This window comes from Phyllobates terribilis, unplaced genomic scaffold, assembly GCF_046119375.1.
Source record: "Phyllobates terribilis strain yellow unplaced genomic scaffold, ASM4611937v1 Scaffold_11__3_contigs__length_659146591, whole genome shotgun sequence".
NCBI lineage: Eukaryota > Metazoa > Chordata > Amphibia > Anura > Dendrobatidae > Phyllobates > Phyllobates terribilis.
The window spans coordinates 365,708,719-365,730,059 of NW_027362771.1; positions in this window are offsets into that span (position 1 = coordinate 365,708,719).

Here is a 21,341-nt window from a genome sequence, read left to right on the forward strand (position 1 = left end):
TAAAATTATTCTTTATTATATATTGTATTAAAAGTTTATACAAAGTCACAACACACAAATACATTAAACTGTTAGGCAGCTAAAATACTAGGGGACTCAAAAATACTGAAAGGTCCCTAGTAGGAGACTTATTCTTGCCCATGCCTGCCAGCTGAGGTTGGAACCCTAATGTGGGTCAAAATGGCGCCCCCGATCCACGTTGGCTGACCCTATAGGTCCTTGAAAGTCCCTATATCCTCAATTAGTTATGAGCAGAGGGATATGTATATGTGTAACTCGTGGTGTCTCCTCACCCAATCTCACCCAGACACTTGTTGAATTGGTGTCAGGTAACAAGGTCAGAAAGGTGATTTAGAAAAAGGAAAAAAAACTATCTGAGGCCTAAGTCCAACCCTATAGTTGCCCCTACCTGTCAGCGGAGGTTGGCACCCCTGCTCCTCGTCGACTAGTCCTATAATTCCTTATAAGGCCCTTAATAGAAAGGAAAGGGAACCAGTCAGACAGGACAGAAAAAAGGGGGTGAATGTTATTAATGGCCCCACATTATCATTGACAGCTCAGATATCAACAAAGACAAGAAAATACAAGATACACAAGTCGCACTACATTGGAGGTATCTAAATATTCGGGACTCCTTTCTGTCCTCCATTTACAAATAAATACATAATGATTATTGCAGCTCAAAAAGGACAAAGGGTATCAAATTTCCCCTCTAATATATGTGCATGCAATGACACTTCAATAAGTGTATAATATAGAAAAGGTGACACTTATCTTAGTTAGCAGAAACACCAAAACCCAATGCGTTTTCCCCCTTCCTCATTGTAGAGGTTCATCAGGGGTGGCAGAGAAAGTCACCTAGTTGCTCCAATGTGCACCCAAGTGCACAGCAAGTGACACAGTGGAACGCTGCGTGCACTCCGCCTGTGGCACGTGGATCATACATAGAAGGGAGGAAGTGACCTCACTTCCTACCGGAGCATCGTGAATGTTAGAAGGCAAAACCCTGTCTTGCTGTTTGCGTCAGCAGAAATTACCTATGTACCTTGCCCGGAAGTGACGCGATCCTCTGCGTACTGGAGCACAGATCGAGTTCCACATCAGTCTTCCTGGCTTGACACTGTGGGCGTTACATGTCTCCCCATCCAGAGGTGATGTAGTCCATAGTGTACAGGAAGCATTAAAGTGTAGATACAGGGGTATATAACACACCTTTAACACATAAAATGAAGGATCCTATAGGATCATTATTAGCAATCCTATCTTTCTTATTGTCAATCTATGTTTTTCCATAATAATCATTGGGACAGAAACTAGATAGTTTCTTTAGGGTTTCAAGCCATCCTATTTTTATATTTTATATTGGCTAGATTTTTATATGCTCAGAGTAATATACAAGTAAAAAATGACCAAAGGGTTGGTGATTAAATGAAACTAATAAAACTTAGATGTTTGTTTAATCTCTTAGGAGACACTGTGTCAAGCCAATAAGTCAATCTGGCCTCCTGCTGTAGGATTTTTCTATCCCAGTCGCCCAAACGCACAGAGCGGGGAACAACCTCTAGTACCGCAAACGAGATAGACCTAAGATCACCGTTGTGTATTTGCGTGACATGGCGAGCCAGAGGCGTGTCCCTGAAGTTTCTGATGTTGCCCAAATGCTCGCTTATTTGGATCCTTAATTGTCTCTTTGTTTTCCCTACATAGTTGATGGGACATGAGCATGTGTACAAATAGATGACCCCAGTAGTTCTACAACTAGCAAAGCTACTCATGTTGTAGGTCCTCCCTGTGGAAGCGCTTGTAAACGTTTTTGATGTTCCAATAATGCCCCCAAAAAATCAGATGGTATCGGCCCCTTAAAAAACGGTAACAACAAGATAATTATAGAGGACAAAGAAAAGGCTGAGATTTTAAACAGGCACTTTTCATCCATGTTCACCAACAAAACGTCCATTTCAGGGATCTTTCAAAAGGGCAAAAATCAAAGTTCACCAAATAATAAATATAGATTAACTCAAAAAGAAGTACGCCTGCGTCTGAGAAAATTAAACATTGATAAATCCCCAGTCCAGATGGTATTCATCCACGGATACTGAGGGAATTAAGCTCAGTAATTGACAAACCGCTGTATCTCATATTCTTAGACTATCTGGTAACAGGGGTAGTGCCATAGGATTGGAGGATAGCCGATGTGGTACCGATATTTAAGAAAGATAAAAAGGTGGATACAGGTAACTACCGTCCGATAAGTCTGACATCAGTAGTGTGCAAAGTTTTTGAGGGCATCGTAAGAGAGAAAAACAGGTTGTGTCTAAGCAACATCTTGGGGTTCCATGAGGAGGTAAGTGCAAATCTGGATGTTGGTAATGTGGGTGATGTGATTTATCTGGACTTTGCAAAGGCATTTGATACTGTACCACATATCAGCCTTATACTGAAGCTACAGAAGCAAGGACTTGGGGGACCTATATGCAGATGGGTAAGGAATTGGCTAAATGATAAGAAACAAAGAGTCGTCATAAATGGTACGTTCTCTAAATGGGATATAGTCAGCAGTGGGGTGCCGCAGGGATCTGAGCTAGGACCGATTCTTTTTAACCTCTTTATTAATGACCTTGGGGATGGGATTGAGAGTAAAGTGTCGGTTTTTGCTGATGACACCAAACTATGTAGGATATTAAAATCTGATCTTGACATTACAATATTCGAGAACGGTCTGGGTAAGATGACTGTATGGGCAAACACTTGGCAGATGAGGTTTAATGTAGATAAATGTAGAGTAATGCACCTAGGACGGAGTAATCCTGTTGCTGCATACAGATTAAATAGGAGTATACTTGGGACTACAGAACAGGAGAAAGACTTGGATATTCTGGTTACAAGTAAGCTGAGCAGCAGTACTCAATGTCAAGCAGCAGCCGCAAAACAAACAAGATTTTAGGATGTATAAGAACAGAAATAAAATCTGGCAATCCCAATGTACTGTTACCCCTTTATAAATCACTGGTGAGGTCAAATCGGGAATATGGGATCCAGTTTTGGACTCCACATTTTCAAAAGGATATTCAAACGTTAGTCAGTTCAAAGGCGGGCAACCAGATTATTACTAGGGATGGAAGGCCTCTCATATGATGAGAGGTTGAAAAAGTTGAGTCTGTTTAGCTTAGAAAAACGACGCCTCAGAGATCTCATTTACATGTATAAATATATTAGTATACACAAATCGGCCTTATACATACTCAAAAAGAGAGGAACATTACTGACAAACTGGACAGTGCCAGAATCAGCATAAGTATACCAACTCCAGGAACATGGTCAAAAAGGAGGAACGAGGGAGCTTAAATGGTAGAAAACAATGAACAATTTTATTACATCAAATAATTTAACACCATATAATAAATAGTGTAAGCTCCCTCGTTCCTCCTTTATGACCATGTATAAATATATGTGTGGTCAGTAGAAAGGACTAGCACATGACTCATTCCTTCCAAAGACTATACTAAGGACCAGGGGGCACTCATTACAGGTGGAAGAATGGCATACACTATAACAGCTTTCAAAAAATGGCTGGACAATTTCCTTGATACACATAACATTGTGGGTTACAGTTAAATTAGACAAAATATTACACCTATAAGGCTATGTGCTCACGATGCTGAAATGCTCTGGATTTTTCCTGAGCATTTCTGCATCTCCCTGGCAGAAAAAAATGCCAGGGACATGCGGATGAGAAGCGTTCTTCACATGCATTTCCGCATGCGGGTTGACCAGCGCTTTCCAAGCGATTTTAGCATCACTTGGAAAGTGCTTGACAACTTGGTCACACTATATAAATCCATGCAAAAGGCATGGATTTATATAGTGTGACCTGAGAGAATGTATAAAAATAAAAAATAAATCTATACTTACCCTCCGATGGCCCCCGCAGTCTTGCTTCACTCGGTGCTCACTGCCGGCAGCTCGCGGTACACTGCACTGAAGGACCTGACGACGTCAGCATCGCGTGACCCGTCACATGACTATGACGTCAGCGCAGGTCCTTCAGTCCATCGTGATCTGCCGGCATGGGAGGAGGAGCGCAGCGGGGGCCGTCAGAAGGTAAGTATCATATATATTTTTTATTTCATTCTTTTTTTCACAGTTTCTATGGTACCCGGGTCCGGAGGAGAGTCTCCTCTCCTCTAGACCGCACATTGGAACGTGTGGATTGCGCATCTACATATACAGTGATGCGTAATCCATGCGTTCTAATGCAAGTCAATGGTGGCGAAAACGCAGCACTTCCGCAAAATAATTGGTAGTGCTGCGCTTTTTTCCGCAATGATAATATGCAGCGGAAATTTCCGCAGCATTTGCACAGCACATGCGGATTATCATTGGCGAACATGGCAGGCCTTCTACCATGCATTTTTTAAGCGTTTCTGCAGCGTTTTTGCCGCTGCGGAAACGCTTAAAAGATGCATCGTGGCCACACAGCCTAATAGTACATTTAATACGATAATAGTAATTACATAACTAGTATCATATTTAGGTTTGATCCAAGGTACTAGGACTGATCGCCTTTTCTCAGGGTCAAGAAGGAAATTTTCCCTGTGATGCAAATTGGCTGAATGTGTCCTGGGGTTTTGGCCTTCTTCTGGATCAACAGCTTTAGGCCTAGTAATTTTAGTAATACCATTATTAGAATCACAAGAGTAATACAAAATATAAACCTAATTAAAACATTATAAACAGGTTAATTTTTAATTGTAATAATACAGTAATAATAAAAATGGTAATAATACATTTGAGAGGCCTAGTCCCAGTAAGTTAGTATGTTAGTGTAGGGAGTACAATTGGGAGAGAAAGGTTGAACTGGATGGACATAGGTCTTTATTCAACCTACGTTACTATATTATATATTGACAGAAGCTGCAGAAACCGCATCTAAATGTGCCAACCACACCTCTGTCAAGTCACGTCCCCATCGACCTCAAGGCGTCCTAGTGGCTGTGAACAAGGTGATCCTTGAGTGATTTTCCTCGCCTAAACGTGACTGATGGTGTAGATGGAATACAGTTGCTAATATCCGGACTGGCTTTCAAGATCCCCTAATGGCGTCTTAGAATATTTATCACCTGGTCCACATGGTCATCATACATCCCTATGATCAGGGTAAGTGATTCAGTACTTTGTTTGGGTTTAGGTATCAGTAGAGTTGTCCTATCTTCTTTGCGTGCTTGATGAAAAACTGTGTCTATGACCATCTGCGGGTTTCCTTTTCTCTAAATCTCCTTTTGAGCTGTTTTTTGCTGTTGGTTTCCTGTATATTGATGTACCAAGGGAGCTATCCTCGCCCTTTGTCACAAAGACATCCAAGAAGGGAAGTTTATCCTTCTTGATCTCGAATGTGAAGGAGAGGCTAATGTCATTAGAATTAAGATGTGACACGAAGGATTCGAATGATGTCTTTGCAACTGCCCAAATCACAAAGACATTGTCGATGTATCTGCCCCAATAGATGATTTGGGGACCTCAGACTGTCTCTTCATCCCTGAACACTACTGTGTCCTCCCACCAGCCCAGAAATAGATTGGCATATGTGGGGGCGCCGGGGCTCCTCATTGCCATGCCCCTGAGCTGGTGGTAATATTTGCCATGAAATTTCAGTAGTTCAAGGATGAATCTATTATGTGGTTTTAAATGCAGACCTCTGGTGTTGAGGTAGTATTCCACAGCTTTTTTCCACGACCTATGTGGTATGCTGCTGTACAGCACCTTGTAGACAAGTATAGCTTACTTGTGTACAACCATACCCTCTAATTTGTTTATTAGGTCCATAGTATCCCATAAATGTGAGGGCGAAGCTGTAACATAGGGAAGCAGTATCTGGTCCAAACAAACAGTGGAATTCTGACAAAGGGCATCAATCCAGGACACTATTGGGCGCCCTTTGATGGGGTTTATTCTTTTCATTACCTAAAAAAAGAGACGGTCTGGGGTCCCCAAGAAATCATCTATTGGGGCAGATACATCGACTATGTCTTTGAGATTTGGACAGGTAGAGAGACATCGTTCGAATCCTTTGTATCACATCTTAATTCTAATGACATTGGCCTCTCCTTCACATTCGAGATCGGGAGGGATAAACTTCCCTTCTTGGATGTCTTGTGACAAAGGGCAAGTATGGTTCCCTTGGTACATCAATATACAGGAAACCAACAGCAACAAATATCTTGTTGCACTGGGAGAGCCACCACCCGACTAATTTGAAACGAGGCATCCAGAAGGATCAGTTCTGTAGATTACGCAGAAATAGTTCAAGTTTGAGGGACATCTGTGGTGAGAGTAGAGATCTCAAAATGAGATTTAGAGAAAGGGGATACCCGCAGACGGTCATAGACACAGCTTATCATCAAGCACACAAAGAGAATAGGACAACTTTACTAATACCTAAACCCAAACAAAATACTGAATCAATTACCCGAATCATAGGGACGTATGATGACCATGTGGACCAGGTGATGAATATTCTCAGACGTCATTAGGGGATCTTGAAAGCCAATCCGGATATTAGCAACTGTATTCCAACTACACCATCAGTCACGTTTAGGCGAGGAAAATCACTCAAAGATCAGCTTGTTCACAGTCGCTATGTCGCCCTGAGGCCAACGGGGACGTGGCTTGACAGAGGCTAGGTTGGCACCTATAGATGCTGTTCCTGCAGCTTCTGCAGATATATTGGAACAGCGAAAACCTTTACAAGCGCTTTCACAGGGAGGACCTACAACATGAGGATGTTTGCTAATTGTAGAACTGCTAGGGTCGTCTATTTGTGCACATGCTCATGTCCCCTCAACTATGTAGGGAAAACAAAGAGACAATTAAGGATCTGAATAAGCGAGCATTTGGGCGACATCAGAAACTGCAGGGACACGCATCTGGCTCGCCATGTCACGCAAATACACGATGGTGATGCTAGGTCTATCTCGTTTATGGTACTAGAGGTTGTCCCCCCCCCCTGTGCATTTGGGCGACTGGGATGGAAAACAATCCTACAGCGGGAGGCCGGATGGGCTTACTGTCTTGAAACAGTATCTCCTAAGCCAGGGTTGGGCAATTAATTTTCCCGAGGGGAGGGCCAAACAAATAGGCTGAAATTAATTCTGCTCAATATTAATATTAACATATTAATTTTAAATATTATATTATTAATGATTATATTCATATTAATTGTCACTTAATATTGAGTAGAATTAAGTATGCTGACATCCCGCTATATACAGTTTGAGCGCCACACAGCCTCCCCTATGTTCAGCAAAAGAGCCTCCCCCAATGTCCAGCATGAGTCTCCCCCAATGTCCAGCATGAGAGCCTCCCCCAATGTCCAGCATGAAAGTCTCCCCCAATGTCCAGCATGACAGCCTCCCCCAATGTCCAGCATGAGAGCCTCCCCTTATGTCCAGCCAAACATTCCAAACACATAAAGACCACCACATACTCACCTCGTTCCTATTAGCCCGGCGCTCTTCCTCTGCTCCTGTCTGCGACGCACTGAAATTACGTCATCGCGTCACCTGTTTCTCATGCTGATTGGTGGAAGAGGGGGGGCGGCCCCACCTCCACCATTGCATTCACTGCGGACAGAGATTCACCGCGGTTGGAGACATTGAAGTGTCATTGCATGCACATATATTAGAGGGGACATTTGATCCCTTTTGTCCTTTTGGAGCTGCAATAATCATTATGTATTTATTTGTAAATGGAGGACAGAAAGGAGTCCCGAATATTTAGATACCTCAATGTAGCATGACTTGTGTATCTTGTATTCTCATGTCTTTGTTGATATCTGAGCTGTCAATGATAAATGTGGGACCATTAATAACACTGCCCCCAACCTTTTTCTGTCCTGTCTGGTTCCCTTTTCCTTTCTGTTAAGGGCCTTATAGGGAATTATAGGACTAGCCGACGAGGAGCCGGGGCGCCAATAAAAATTAGGGTGCCAACCTCTGCTGACAGATAAGGGCAAATATAAGGTTGGATTTAGGCCTCAGATAGTTTTCTTTCCTTTTTCTAAATCACCTGTCTGACCTTGTTACCTGACACCAATTCAACAAGTGTTTGGGTGAGATTGTGTGAGGTGACACCACGAAATACTTGTATACATATCGCTTTGCTCATATCTAATTGAGGATATAGGGACTTTCAGGGACCTATAGGGTCAGCCTACGTGGAGCGGGGGCGCCATTTCAACCACACGTTAGGGTGCCAACCTCAGCTAGCAGGCAGGGGCAAGAATAGGTTTCCTGCTAGGGACCTTTCAGTGTTTTTGAGTCCTCTGGTATTTTAGTTACCTAACAGTTTCATGCCTGTGTGTGCTGTGTCTTTGTATACATTTTTAATATAATATATAATAAAGAATAATTTTAGAAAGGTGTTTTTTTTCTGGTTTCAGGCACTGACTAAGGACCCCTTAATTTATCTGTTTTGGTTTTCTGTTTTTGCCGCTGAACCTCCAACCAGGCATGGTCATGTGTGATAATGTGGGTAACTTGGTGGCGGCTGTGAAGCTTGGCAAGCTCATACACATACCATGCTTGACACATGTGCTCAACTTGGTAGTTCAGCATTTTCTGAAAACCTGCCCAGATGTGCTAAAGCTTCTGCTCAAGATATGCCGCATCAGCGCCCATTCACACAAGTCAGCTACAGCTGCTGCTGCTCTGGCAGTGCTGCAGCAGTGCACTCAAGTGCCAGCTCACTGACTGGTGTGCGACATGGCAACACACTGGAACTCCACACTGCACATGCTGGGTAAGCTTTGTGAGCATCAGAGGCCAGTTGTGGATATCAGCTCCAACACGCCTGTCGGTATTCTGGTCAGCCTCCGCACATAATAACTTAAGAGTGGGCATGGATGTCTGACATTTGTGTAGTTCTCCAAGACTTTGAGGACTCCACAAAGATGATGAGCGACGATGACGCCCATCATCTGTGCAATGATCCCGCTTCTGTGACTATTTAAAAAGTGGCTGGTGACAAACATGAAGCTTTGCAAGCGGACCAGGTGGAAATGGAGAAAGACATGAGACCGAGAGATAATACCCAGCCTCATCTCATCTGCTGAGCACGGATTGGCTAACAATGAGGAGGTGGAGGCTGAGGAGGAGGAACAGGAGCTGGCGTAAAAGACGGTAGTACCCACACAAGCTTCATCCCATCTCTCCGACGTGGATGGCCTGAGGATGTGAATGAAGAGGCAGACAGGGAGATGGAGAGTCGTCATCATAGTGGAGACTGGGAATTGTTGGTTGTTGGGAGCTTGGCACTTATGGCTGATTTTATGTACTGCTGCCTTTCCCTAGACCCTAGCGTTACATTCATCTTGTCAAAAAAAAAGAGTACTGGTTGTTCACCAAGCTAGACACAAGCTAAGAGAAGAACTTTGCATCTCTTCTTCCTGAGAGGTTTTCTAAAATTGTGCTATACCAGAAGGCCATTGTGGAAAATTTGTTGAAAAAATTCCCATCAGACAATGCTAGGAGCAGGGAGCAAGCTTCATTGCACAACCATTGAGGAGAAGTGAGAAAGACACCCACCAAGTACAGCAGAGGCAGGGGTACACTGTCAAAGGGCTGGGCCAATTTCATGACACCCTCCCAGCGTTCTTGCCCTTTTTGACAAGGAGGGAAAAGTTTTAAAAGATGGTCAAGCAATACCTGGCTGACCAAAACAAAGTACTCCCTAATTGCTCTGCGACATTCAGCTATTTGGTCTCAAAGCTGGATACTTGGCATGAGCTGTCCCTCTATGTCTTTGGAGGTGCTGTGCTGCCTTGCCGCTAGCCTCTTGTCTGAGCGGATTTTTAATGCTGCCGGGGGGGGAAGTCATAACAGACAGGCGCTTTCGCATGTCAACAGAAAGTTCTGACAGGCTCACTCTGATAACAATGAACAAAGCATGGCTTAGACCCGACTTTTACACACCACCAGATCATAGCAGCACATGAAGTGTTTTAATGTTTTATATGAATAAGGCCCGCCAGTTGTTGTCTTCTAGGGTCTATGGAGGACCCTACTTATATTTTTTTCCTTGCTTTGCACTTTGTGCAAAGCCTTTATGAGTATAGCAGTACCACAACTACACTTTGTTCACAAAATTTCAATAAGGCTCTACAGTTGGTGCCTTCAATGGTGTATGGATGACCCTGCATGTAATTTTTGGCAGCATTTGCACTTAGTGCATAGCCTTTATGAGTTTAGGAGTACCACTACATGACAATTTGAACAGAATATGTATGAGGCCCTCCTTTATGTCTAATACAGGGTGTATCAAAGTCCCTCTAAGTGCCTAATTTCTTGCTTCCTTTAGAAATTACACTGAAATTTTCTATTTTTTTTAATAATTCCATTTTGGAACCTTAAATAATATTTTTTTAATCCTTTTTAAATTTAGCCTTATATACAAGTCATTATACAAGAAAAAGTGTTTCTTAACATTTTTTCCTGTAAACTGCAATTTCCCGTCGATTTGGAATGTTTAATTGTCAGTCCTTAAAGTGGAGTAAGGTTATGTGCCCATGATGCAGATTTGAAGCAGAAATTTCCTGAGCATTTCTGCATCTCCTTGGCAGAAAAAAAGCATGCGGATTTTACATGCGTTTTTTCAGCGTTTTCAAGCGTTTTTACATGCGTTTATGCTTGCGCTTTTTTCAAGCGGTTTTCCAAGCGATTTTGAGCATCACTTGGAAAAGGGCTTGACAAGTTGGTCACACAATATAAATCCATGCAACTGGCATGGATTTATATTGTGCGACCAACTTATGAGGAGATTTCTGCTTCAAATGGTGCATCTAGTGTAAATAAAAAGAATTAAAAAGTAAAAAGAAAAAAAAAACCTTATTCTCACCTCTCTGGCGGCCCTCGGTCTCCTCCCGGTGGCGATCCTCTCTCCTCGGCGGCCCGCGGTGTACTGGCAGGACATGCGGTAACGTCATTTAGTCAGCTGATGGTCACACGAAATCGTGCCCAAATTGGTTGTGCTTCGGATTTTTCCGCAATGATAATTTGGGAAACATGGCAGACATCTTAACAAGCGATTTTAATGAGTTAAATCTGCATCGTGGGCACACAGCCTAAAAGCGTGACAGCATTGTTCTCGGCAGCAATCTGGGAGTCAGACATGTTTCCAGGGGTCTTCCTTCCATTCAGCACTTTTTCACTGCCCCTCAGACCTCCTTGTAGGGTCTGCTGGAAAAATGCTCAAATTTTCTATTAACTTCCATTATACTCGTTACTCAAAACGAGCATGAATGTATTAGGAAATGCTCGGTCCGAATAATGAGCATTTTAGTGCTCGCACATCTCTAGTTCTAATCTTGACTGAACTTGTGACACTGACTTTTGTGACACTTTTTTTGCTCTGAAATCCTCCTGACTCTGACCCCAGCTAGCCTGACTTCTGATTTCACTGAACACCTAGCTGACCTTGGCTGTAACCTTGACTAAATTGGACCCTGTAGTAAGTGCAGATCCCTTTATGGTGGTTAAAGTGTGAAGGCTGGGGTTCCTCTGGGCTCTGTTAACTGGAATGGCTTGAGCCAAGTCTGTGCGAGGTAGCCTTTTTGGCAGACAGTTTCTGACAGACTTTAGATACAGTATATGAACAAAAGAATTTAGAAACACCCCTTAGTATTTCTAAACATTAAGTCATGCAGTCTGCCGCTACAGACATTTGTGAAAGAATGGGTTATAATAAAGAGCTCACTGAATTCAAGCATGCAGAGAAGAACGCAGCACAACTGGACCGGGGTGCACGAGTAGGATCCAAGACCGTAATATCAATAGTAAAATCTCGGCACACCAATGGTTAGAATTTTACTGATTTTATTTAGAGCAGTCCACATTAACGTTTCGGTCCGGTTGTTGGACCTTCATCAGTGTATGAGTGTGGAGAGGAGGCCGGTCATTAGCGGTGGATATCGCATGCCTTCACACCTACTCTTATCAGCGCTCAGGTTCCCTACTAGGAACACAGCGTCTCTCATCCCTTTCTTTTTTTTCCCCTTCCTCCTCTCCACACTCATACACTGATGAAGGTCCAACAACCGGACCGAAACGTTAATGTGGACTGCTCTAAATAAAATCAGTAAAATTCTAACCATTGGTGTGCCGAGATTTTACTATTGAATTCAAGCATGGTCCTGTAATAGGATGACACCATTTTAACAAGTCATTTCATGAAATTTCTTCCCTAAAATATATTTCACAATAAACTTTGAGTCATATTATTGAAAAGTTAATACAAAAGATTTGAATCAATTGGTGTGTTATACCCCTACATGAAATGTGCAGTGCAGATTATCTGCAACTATCACCGGGTATCCCAAACCACCATGGAAAAGGGTTCAGTACCAGAGAAACTCAATTCATATAAAAATAAAGTACTCAAGAACCAATATATAAAATGTAGAATATTTTATTAAATACAAAGAATCAACCAACTAAAACACATAACATTAAAAGTTACAGAGGGAAACCACAAGATGGCAGCAAAAGCCTATAATAGTGAAAGCAAGAGAAGGGAAGTAAAGTTTGTAGTGTAGCAGGGAACATAAGTCAAGGGAAGAAACCTAGTTTCTAATATAGACATACAGGACAATCCGTTGTCCTTGCACAAAAGTATAAACTAAACAATCAAAAAAGGATCATACATTACCTATTACTGGGCAGTGTTACTAGCCCCTATACACGTTTCGGAATAAGCCTTCTTCTGGGGGTGGTATCACACCAGTAAGATCAGGTATTTAAACTCTTAGATGACCAATCATCACAAGGAACACATAGTAAGCATAAAATCAGACCAGTCAAATCGCTCAGTGCAATCCACGATGTGTAAACATGGCCGGAGCTACATATGTAAATCTTTAAAATGGTGACTACTTGGTTTGGGGAGGATCTTCAGACAACAGGCTTACTAATGGGAGTATATAAACATCTAGGTGGCCAATCAGCAAAGAGAAGGGGCGTGTTTCAAAATGAGCACACATTGATGATCATTCCTCCTATTTGCACATCAAGGAGAAGTTCAGAAGCTTTTAACGGATCACCATCAGGTAATGTGCATGTTGCGCTGCCGCACGGAAAAGGGGCGCATCCCACGAATGCGTCAAGGCCAGCGGCACTACCACGGGACCCAGGCCCCGCTCACGCCAGCACGTGAGCACAGGCCTGGTCACGTGATCGGATACCCCCATCCCTGGACGATAATACTACAATAAATAATAATAATAATACACATGTATATAAAAATATATGATAAGAAAGTGAATAAACATTGCACATATATGTCCACATGTAGAAGCAATGCACATACACATACAGTACAGACCAAAAGTTTGGACACAACTCATTTAAAAATTTTTCTGTATTTTCACAACTATGAAAATTGTACATTCACACTGAAGGCATCAAAACTATGAATTAACACATGTGGAATTGTATACTTAACAAAAAAGTGTGAAACAACTGAAAATATGGCTTTGCACACTCTTGGCATTCTCTTGATGAGCTTCAAGAGGCAGTCGCCGGAAATGGTCTTCCAACAATCTTGAAGGAGTTCCCAGAGATGCTTAGCATTTGTTGGCCCTTTTGACTTCACTCTGCGGTCCAGCTCACCCCAAATCATCTCGATTGGGTTCAGGTCTGGTGACTGTGGAGGCCAGATCATCTGGCGTAGCACCCCATCACTCTCCTTCTTGGTCAAATAGCCCTTACACAGCCTGGAGTTGTGTTTGGGGTCATTGTCATGTTGAAAAATAAATGATGGTCCAACGAAACGCAAACCGGATGGAATAGCATGCCGCTGCAAGATGCTGTGGTAGCTATGCTGGTTCAGTATGCCTTCAATTTTGAATAAATCCCCAACAGTGTCACCAGTAAAGCACCCCCACACCATCAAACCTCCTCCTCCATGCTTCACGGTGGGAACCAGGCATGTAGAGTCCATCCGTTCACCTTTTCAGCGTCGCACAAAGACACGGTGGTTGGAACCAAAGATCTCAAATTTGGACTCATCAGACCAAAGCACAGATTTCCACTGGTCTAATGTCCATTCCTTGTGTTCTTTAGCCCAAACAAGTCTCTTCTGCTTGTTGCCTGTCCTTAGCAGTGGTTTCCTAGCAGCTATTTTACCATGAAGGCCTGCTGCACAAAGTCTCCTCTTAACAGTTGTTGTAGAGATGTGTCTGCTGCTAGAACTCTGTGTGGCATTGACCTGGTCTCTAATCTGAGCTGCTGTCAGCCTGCGATTTCTGAGGCTGGTGACTCGGATAAACTTATCAGAGGCAGAGGTGACTCTTGGTCTTCCTTTCCTGGGGCGGTCTTCATGTGAGCCAGTTTCTTTGTAGCACTTGATGGTTTTTGCAACTGCACTTGGGGACACTTTCAAAGTTTTCCCAATTTTTCGGACTGACTGTCCTTCATTTCTTAAAGTAATGATGGCCACTCGTTTTTCTTAACTTAGCTGTTTTTTCTTGCCAAAATACAAGTTCTAACAGTCTATTCAGTAGGACTATCAGCTGTGTATCCACCTGACTTCTGCACAACACAACTGATGGTCCCAACTCCATTTATAAGGCAAGAAATCCCACTTGTTAAACCTGACAGGGCACACCTGTGAAGTGAAAACCATTATCGGTGACTACCTCTTGGAGCTCATCAAGAGAATGCCAAGAGTGTGCAAAGCAGTCATCAAAGCAATATCAGACATATATTCAGTTGTTTCACACTTTTTTGTTAAGTATATAATTTCACATGTGTTAATTCATAGTTTTGATGCCTTCAGTGTGAATGTACAATTTTCATAGTCATGAAAATACAGAAAAATCTTTAAATGAGAAGGTGTGTCCAAACTTTTGAAGAGACTAGTTTGGGCTAAAAAAACACAAGGAATGGACATTAGACCAGTGAAAATCTGTGCTTTGGTCTGATGAGTCCAAATTTGAGATCTTTGGATCCAACCACCGTGTCTTTGTGCGACGCAGAAAAGGTGAACGGATAGACTCTACATGCCTGGTTCCCACCGTCAAGCAAGGAGGAGGAGGTGTGATGGTGTGGGGGTGCTTTGCTGGTGACACTGTTGGGGATTTATTCAAAATTGAAGGCATACTGAACCAGCATGGCTACCACAGCATCTTGCAGCGGCATGCTATTCCATCCGGTTTGCGTTTAGTTGGACCATCATTTATTTTTCAACAGGACAATAACCCCAAACACACCTCTAGGCAGTGTAAGGGCTATTTGACCAGGGAGAGTGATGGGGTGCTACACCAGATGACCTGGCCTCCACAGTCACCAGACCTGAACCCAATCAAGATGGTTTGGGGTGAGCTGGACCGCAGAGTGAAGTCAAAAGGGCCAACAAGTGCTAAGCATCTCTGGGAACCCCTTCAAGATTGTTGGAAGACCATTTCTTGAAGCTCATCAAGAGAATTCCAAGAGTGTGCAAAGCAGTCATCAAAGCAAAAGGTGACTACTTTGAAGAACCTAGAATATAAGACATATTTTCAGTTGTTTCACACTTTTTTGTTAAGTATATAATTCCACATGTGTTAATTCATAGTTTTGATGCCTTCAGTGAGAATGTACAATTTTCAAATTCATGAAAATACAGAAAAATCTTTAAATGAGAAGGTGTGTCCAAACTTTTGGTCTGTACTGTAAATCTCATCTAATGTACACAGGCATAATCACATTTGGAAATTAATGGATTGGTACACTGCTGTGTTAAATGCTATTAAAATAAGGTCAGTCTTACTTCTGCCAGACATAGCCCACAATTCATCAATGCCTGTCTGCCTGTTTTTTGTTCTAGTTTTGTGCCTTTTTTTTTCTTTGATCTCATTTTATATGTGCTCACCTGTTTTGTTTTGTTTTTGTAGCTAGAGTCTAGCAATTCCAGATGTTTTAGCCTGATTCATCAATTGCGACTTTTTAAAAAGTTGAAAAATTAGGTGCATCTTCACTTCAGTTTGGTGCAATCTTTGCAACTTTTGGTGCCGAAAATCGTAAATACAGCTCAAGACAGCAACAAAGCCTATTTTTAACTTTGCACCAAATTAATGAATCACATTCTCCATTTCAATGCAACTAATACCACAAGCCAAAAAAAGAAAGTGCCTTTTCAAAAAAATCGCAAATGATTAATCGCCCCATTAGATATTCTATGCTTTTTATTTATTTATTTATTTATTTAAGTCCTTTTATTATGCTCACAGGTCCGGACCGATGGGCATCTCTGGTCTTGATCCGACGTCTCCTCTCTTACAATCACAGTCTTCCTTCCCTGCTTCATAAGGATGACGTGTCCTACTTCATCCACATGGTGTCCCCCACTGTGCTCCAGCGTAGGTGCACGTCTCTCTGCCCTGTCGAGTGCAGAGCAAAGTACTGTAGTGCACATGCACTGGAAAAGGCCAAAGAGCACAGATAACCTCTAGGTAAAGCCGGCATATGCGCACTACAGTGCTTTGCTCTTCCCTCGGCAGGGAAGAGAGAAGGGCGCCTGTGCAGGAGCGCGATGGATGACACTGTGTGGATGACATAGGACACGTCATCCACATGAAGCAGTTAGGACGGAGACTGAAGGAAGAGAGGAGGCACCGGATCAAGACCAGTGACACCCATTAAACTGGATCGAGCTGTCTAAGTAATAAAAGGTCTGTCTTGTGCCTTGCATAGGGGATTGGAGACATACTTACAGCATACTAGAATGCTGTAAAAGAGGGCTTAAAGGTGCAGGCCATAATTTATATTGGGAAAACTTGATGACTGGTTCCCTTTAATGTCAGAACAAAAATTGTGCATCAGGAGCTTAATGAAATGAGTTTTAATAGCTGAGCAGCCGCATGCAAACTTTACATCATCAAACACAAGGCCAAAATTGGTTACTGCCTCCAAGCCAAACATCCCTGACCAAGATAAAATGAATTTGGGTGACCCCTGAATAAATTACAAGGAAATGTTCCAATATTTCCTCCAGGGAATAACTGGTTAATTGATAATCTGTAAGTATGGAAAATCTTCACTTACCAAACCAAGGTTTAGAAGCTTGGAAACAATCTTGTCAAAGACTCCTTTGTCATTCTCTTCTTACAGTATATTCTCATAGCAATCTTCAGAACAATATCTTCTGCGGTGAGAGGAGTTCCATCTAACTGGAGGTCATTTCTGGAGAGCTGCACTTAATGTCTCCTTCATTGATGCTGAGTGCTTAAACTTAAAGCCCCCATTGACTCAATCAGGCATTCATTTCCATTCATAAAATAGTAACCTAAATAGAGAAAAATCTATGTGCTATTAAATTGGTTATTAGGGATAGCCATGAAAAGAAATTAATCTACAGTATGATTTATAATAAGAGAAGTTTCATTAGCTTATTCTATCTTTCCAACTAAAATTAATCTTATTTAACCTCTTAACGACATGTGCCATACATGTACGGCACATGGCGTGTCTTTCCCTTTGGCGCGGGCTCCGGAACTGAGCCCACACCTTTCCGGGGAAATGACAACTGAACTGATCAGCTGTCATGTGCCCCTAGCAGCCACGGGTGGAATCGCCATCCACCCAGGCTGTTACCATGTTAAATGCAGCTGTTAATCCCTGACAGTGGCATTTAACATGGCCGCGGCGGAAGGACGTCACTGGTCCCACCCATTAGCGTCCGTATCACATGATCGCGGGTCGCCGACGGGTTGGCATGACAACCCAGGGTCTGCAGGAGACTCCTGCTGTAGTCATTGCCAGGATGCTATGAGTGCTGCCCAGGAGTCAGCGCTCATAGCCAGTGAGCATTTCTGCTACACACAGGCGATCTGATGCAATCAGAACAAGCAATCAGAACGTCATAGCTTCTAGTCTCCCATGGAGACTATAGAAGGCAGTAAAAAATGTTTTTAAAAAGTTTAAAAAAATAAAAAAATATATAAAAGTTTAAATTACCCCCTTTCGCCCCATTCAAAATAAAACAATAAAAAAAATCAAATACACACATTTAGTATAGCCGCGTTCAGAATCGCCCGATCTATCAATATAAAAAACAATTAATCTGATTGGGAAACGGCGTAATGAGAAGAAAAATCAAAACACCAGAATTAAGTTTTTTGGTCGCTGTAACATTGCAATAAAAATACAATACTGGGCGATCAAAACATGTTATCTACCCCAAAATGGTATCAGTGAAAACGTCAGCTCGGTGCGCAAAAAATAAGCCCTTACCTGGCCCCAGATCCCGAAAAATGGAGACGCTACGGGTCTCAGAAAATTGTGCCATTTTTTTTTTTTTTTTTAAACAATGTGTTTATTGAATTTTGCACAAAAATCAGAACATACAATCTATAGGGCCAACAGATGCCCAAAACTGTATCCCAACCTCTGGGCTTACAAAATGTACAAAGTGAACAGTATAGAGATAAAATAAAAGGAAAATACATATTCATAAAAGAAAACAAAAGAAAAAAGAATGGATTAATTACATTAATTTCCCCATATATTAGATGGTTGTGAGAAATAATTTATATCCGTAAGTGCTGTGAATGTCGCATGGCTCATATTTACACTATTGCAAGATCGGAGGTGCAAGGTAGGGAGAGGGGCCCAGAATCGTCCCGCGCGTCACCCAAACTCAGAATGGCATACAAAATATCCCACTTCCTCAATGTTCCCCATGTATAGACAATGGGCTGTTTAACCAAGGTTCCCATATTTTATCAGTTTTCTTCTTTGCCTTGAGTGTGTGAGCCAGAGCCCTTTCATATTGACAGTTCGTGTTCAGTCTGGTCACTATCTCCCCCACCGTAGGGATGCCCACTCCTTTCCATTTAGCCGCGATAGCTGATCTAACTGAGATCAGAATATGTTACAAAATTCCTCTAATTTCCCAGGGGACATCCATTAATCCTATATGAAGTATTCCCATACTAGGTGTTATCTCTAGGTGAGTCCCCAGTACATCCCATATCAAACTATCCAATGCCCCCCATAGTGATTGAAGTTTTGGACAAAACCACCACATGTGGCCCAACGAGCCTTCCCCATTGCATCCTCTCCAACATAAAGATGATGATTCTGACCCGAAGTGTACCATCTGTGCCGGGTAGTAGTACCATCTCATGTGCGTCTTTTTAAGCTGCTCTAGGTGGTTTAAACACGACGAAACTCGCTGGACCTCATCCAAACCATCCCGCCAGTCCTGAGGGTCCGTCGAAATTCTTAGATCCCGTTCCCAACGAGTCATATACGTCAATTTATCGTCCAGATCTGGGTCGTTTAGAGCCCTATAAAGTATAGAAACCCCCTTAGAACCGGTCTTAGAGTGGAGAAAGTAACCCATAGCTTTTTTATCCTTAGGTAGAATAAAAAAGGGGGATGTCTGTGTAGAGTGGAGTAAATGCCTTATTTGCAAATACTGGTAAAACAAGGGCCGTAGGTCCTGGAATCTCATAACTAGTTTATCAAAAGGAATTATTACATTGTCCTCCAACAGGTCTGCTAGCGATTGAACTCCAGCTGTCACCCAACGTTGAAGGTTAATATATGGAATATGATATTCTAGAGCTCGTAAAGAGATCTCAGTCCTGGGGAGTAACAGCAGTTTGGGTGCCAAATTCCTCCAACAATGCATAGTAGCCTCCGATGTTGGTAACTCGGCGACCATAGTGCTTCGCTTAACTACTTCTATCTCCAATATCAATCTGGTAGAATGGTTTCGGGCAAGTAAGGACTCTATTTGCAACCATTTGTGGCCGCTGTCCATGTTCCACCAGTCCCTGATTCCCGTCAAGACGGCCGCTCTATAGTAGGCTATGTGATTGGGCATGCCCATCCCTCCCATGTCATATGGATAATACAGAAGTCTACTAGACACCCTCGGTCTCCTATTGTCCCAAACGTAATTATTAGCCAGTCTTTGAAGGGTATTTATGATTTTAGAATGGATTTTAATTGGTAAATAGTATAAAATTTTTGGAAGGACCTTTATTTTAAAAATATTTATCCTGGCTATCCACGATGCAACAACGTTTTGTAATAGCGCCAGTTCCTCCCGCACCGTATTTATCAGTCTAGTAAAATTTACTTCCACCAATTGTTTTGAAAGGCTTAAGGTGATACCCAAATACATCATTCCTTCCTGCGCCCACTGAAAAGGGTATGCCCCTTCCAGTCTTTGCCTAAGTGACAACGGAACAAGAATCGGCAGGACAACTGTCTTAGCTGCATTCAGTTTACAATACGAGATGTTTGTAAACGTTTTGAGATCGGACATAATGGCAGAGAAGGACCAGTCCAGATCAGTGCACGGGATAACCACATCGTCTGCATATAGACCGATTTTGTGGGAGGACCCCCCCACCGAGATGCCAGAAAATCTCTGAGTTATTTCTAATCTTTTCAGCCAAGGGCTCCATACATAAAGCAAATATGACTGGAGATAAGGGGCAGCCCTGCCGTGTCCCGTTTGTTATGGGGAAGGATTCAGAGAGGAAACCAGACGTCAAAATCTTAGCGGAAGGAGTGGAGTACAATGCGTTAATCGCAGACAGAATAGGTCCTTTTAGTCCAAATTTAAGCAAAACACTTTTAAGGTATCCCTAGTGCACCCTATCAAACGCTTTCTCAGCATCTAGCGACAGGAGTGCACTGGGGAGGCCGCTCAACTCTGCCACTTTAATCAGATCCAACATCCTCCTGGTACCATCTTTAGTTTCCCTACCAGCTACAAAACATACTTGATCCGAGGATATCAGGGAAGGAACGACACGATTTAGTCTAACAGCCAAGAGCTTGGTAAAGATCTTTACATCACTATTCAAAAGTGCTATTGGTTTAAAATTACCTGGAGAATCAGGGGTCTTTCCAGGCTTAGGCAATGTGACGAGCCATTTTTTTTTTAACATACTCTGGATTTTTTTTTCACCACTTAAATAAAAAAAGAACCTATACATGTTTGATATCTACAAACTCGTAATGACCTGGAGAATCATAATGGCAGTTCAGTTTTAGCATTTAGTGAACATGGTTAAAAACAACAACAAAAAAACAACTGTGGAATTGCACTCTTGTTGCAATTTCACCGCACTTGGAATTATTTCCCGTTTTCCAGTACACGATATGGTAAAACCAATGGTGCCGTTCAAAACTACAACTTGTCCCGCAAACAATAAGCCCTCACACGGCCATATTTACCAAAAAATAAAAATGGTATAGTACTGGGAAGAAGGAGAGCAAAAATTGAAAGCACAAAAATGGGAAAAGGCCCGGGAGTGAAGGGGTTAAAAAGTACATGTCTATGAAACTTTG